The 3,340-nt window shown below is 45.8% G+C and overlaps 1 long non-coding RNA gene across 1 annotated transcript in view; it reads left to right on the top strand.

Annotated features, from left to right (window-relative positions):
* Positions 1 to 2,988: 2,988 nt before the first annotated feature.
* LOC108447257 overlaps positions 2,989 to 3,340 on the top strand; it is a 7,685-nt gene continuing 7,333 nt past the window's right edge. The window contains exon 1 of the long non-coding RNA XR_001862715.1: positions 2,989 to 3,184. This is a non-coding gene — a long non-coding RNA (uncharacterized LOC108447257). The remainder of the gene's footprint in view (positions 3,185 to 3,340) is intronic.

Raw genomic sequence — 3,340 nt, 5'->3', positions numbered from 1 at the left:
TAATATTTCCAGTAGCAGAAGAGGCAGATTGTCAATGGTCTGACACGAGGGCAGAGGATCTGTCTGTGCTTTTAGCTGAGATCTAGGTTAAGAGGAGCAACCTTGCTTGCAAATTCAGTGATGGGAGAGAAGCGAGGGTTTGCATGGTGGCACAGCAGGACCAGCAGGACATCTTTGGTCTTGTGTCAAAGGGTATGGTGTTCCCCCTCTGCAGGGCAGGGAAGGAAGGAGGACAGGACAATACTGTCCAGGAAGGGCAGGGAGACCTAAAAAGGACTGTGAGGCTGCCTATCTGGGTGAACCCTTCTTAGGAGCAGTGATTCCTAATGGACTTGTTGGAGAAACAATGAGTTTGTGCATATGAAAGTGATTTGGTTTCCTGGTGTTTTGTGTGCCTATTACAGTGCAGGTCTAATTGCTGTCCTTACCTTGCTCTGTCCCCTATGTCACAATAGGACCTCTGATGTGACCTCCTCATAAACAAATCCAAAACTATTTGGGGCCAGCCCGATTTACACATGAAGACCAAATCCCTAGAAAGGACCACTGGTTATTTTGGTTTTATCTCCAGCTGATTTCTGGTTTGGGTTTGCAATAGCAACAAGGTGATAAAAAAATGTCTCCTATTTAAACAGCAGCATGTATGAAAGACTGTGAATTGGACATGTTGAAAGCACATGAAATGATGTGAGCTTAAATCTGTTTAGAAAACCTGTTTATTGCAGAGTCATGGCCGTGTGAATGTGGAGAAGCTTGCCTGCAGTCTTGGAGGCATTATTGCACAGAACAATGGCAAAGTGTGCTTGGGGGTGTGTGTTGCTATTCACAGCACTGTCACTTGAGCAGGCACACAGAGCTTTGTGATCAAGGCTTTCTGAAACATCCAGGCTTGGCCTAACCTTCCTCACATAGCAACTGATGGTGCAATTTATACAGATGTCAGTAAATGAAGAGTTTAAGCCTAGTGCTGTGGAAGGTCTTATACAGAGAAAGTATTGTCATAACTGGGAACCAGTCACTGCCATGTTAGACTCGTTCTCAACTATTCCCTAAGGGAAGATTGACCCAAGCACTGAGACATCATAGCGATGACTGGAGAGAGAGAGAGATCTGAAATCCCTGCATCATAAATGTAATAGCCAACACAGTATTGTCAAAAGAAAAACCTCTGAGAAAAGGTATGGACTGCTAAGTAATAACATAGAAGATTGTGGTGTTTGGAGTATGGCATAATGAGATTGTAATTACATATGAAGTTTTAACAAACTACTTGAATACATCCTTGCTTTAAATTGTGCGACAGTCTGAACTTAAATGGTTGCATCAAAACCATGTGGGGTTTTTGAATTAGGACCTTTTTAAATGGCAGAGCTAATAAAACCAAGGACAGTGTTATCACCTTCTGTTCAACTGCCTTTTCTTTGAGATTTAACAATGAGAGATATTGTATTTATATTAAATATTTCTGTGTGTAGCTGAAAATTTGATTTGGTTTGAATGAAAAATTCTTCGGGTCAAGCCAAACTCACTATTGCTGTTTATTCTTACTATTGGGACCACTCTAGGTGCTGCATTTGCTTCTATTGCAAATCATCTTGCCTTTAATACCACACAAGTCTCTTTTGTGAATAAAACCACAGTGTTAATGCATTCCCTGGCTTTTCAGTTTAGGAGGTGAGGCCATTTGCAGTGTGAATCCTGAACAGGAAACCACAATTCCCTTGAAGTCAATGAATGAGGTCAAAAGCAAAACTTCCAGGCTCCTGTGGAGCCCTCATTAGGGCAGCACAGGCACCACAAGCCTGAGGGTACAGGTCAGGCAAAGCAGCTGCCCTTTGGCCAGTTCTACTTCTCCTGCAATGAGCAGCTCCTGTTTACCTGCCTGCTCACACTGCCATAGTTTTTGTCAAATCTAACAGCAGTCCAGTTGCCCAATGTCTCTTCTTTGGCTACAAATACATAACTTTGTAGGTGTCAGTTTTGTTGAATATGGCTGGAACTTAGTGTGTTATGCAGTCAGCCCCACTGGAAGGAAAATCATCTCTGCCCCTATATGTCTTGGAGACACATCACCCTTTTCTCCTTATGCAAGGGTAGTTTGATTTCCTGCGTCTTGCTGAGCTGAAAAGACTAGGGAGGTTGCCAACCTGTCCTGTCTCCAGGTTTGGGAAAGATTTCCTGGGACCAACAGATAGGGAATGGGAGAAGGGTCTGGGGCAGGTTCTGCATGGCAGTGAGAGGTTGCCAGCCATCCTCTCCCTGCAAGCTCTGGCAGAGAAGAAAGGCTTGAATCAGTGCCCACAACATCTAAGGTCAGGGAATGAGTAGATTGGGAATGCTGAGTCCTCCAGTCCTGCTGGAATTTAAGCTGGGCACACAGAGCTGTGTGGTTTAGCAGACACAGAAATGCCAACATCCCTTGCAAACACGTCTTGTAACAGTCAGCTTGATTTTCTTCCTTCCCCTCTCCCCCTCGATCACATCCTTTGTATTATCTGTGTCTGTCTGGGCTCAGTTTCAGGATCTCTGCTGGAGGGTGATCAATGTCCATGTCTCTGCTGGGGGACACTCAGAGCTGGTTGAGCCCACTGCCAGACAGCTTCCACCAGCTCCAGGCCTGATGGTGACTCCCTGTAGCCATCTGGAGCTGGTCATGACCAACCCAGCCCCCAGCCATACATTGCCAAGTATGGAACAAAAGGTGAAATTGCTGAAGGAGAAAACGAGTGAGGGAAAAAGAGTGAGGGGCAGGAGGGGGAAGAGCATGGAACAGCCCCAGGAGCAGGTCTGGTGGCAGACAAGGACAGTTTTCCTGATGAGTGTTTCAGCCTGGAGGAAGAGCCCAGGAGCAGGGCAGAGAGGACCCAGCATGTCCTGATCACTTCCAGCCCCTCTGAGGGGTGTGTGGGGAGGGAGGTGTTAACCCACCACAAAACTCTGCCAGGGAAGAACCTTTCACTCTCTGAATAAACATCTCTTTCATTCTTAGGGGCTCTGTTTGGATAATGTAAAAATCTGATTTTGTGTTTTGTTTAGTACTAGGAAAACATTATCTCAACCAAGAAAAAAACTGCTGCGTGAGGAAAGTCACCAACTGAGGCTTGTCCATGCTGATTTATACGAAACCCTTCTTCAAAAGTGCTTAAGGATTCTGTGAATGCTGGGACTACAGAGGCAAAATAAGGTCCGTTCTCCCAAACAGTTCTTGATCACAGGCGGCAGTCCCAGATTAATTTGGTGGTGAGGCCGTGCTCAGTGAAATCTCCCTCCCTTTCTCCCTCCCTTTCTCCCTCCCTTTCCCCCTCCCTTCCTCCCTCCCTTTCTCCCTCCCTTTCTCCCT

This window comes from Corvus brachyrhynchos, unplaced genomic scaffold, assembly GCF_000691975.1.
Source record: "Corvus brachyrhynchos isolate BGI_N302 unplaced genomic scaffold, ASM69197v1 scaffold216, whole genome shotgun sequence".
In the NCBI taxonomy this organism is placed as follows: Eukaryota; Metazoa; Chordata; class Aves; order Passeriformes; family Corvidae; genus Corvus; species Corvus brachyrhynchos.
The sequence above is the reverse complement of the archived record's forward strand: the minus strand, read 5'-3'. Positions and strand labels throughout refer to the sequence as shown.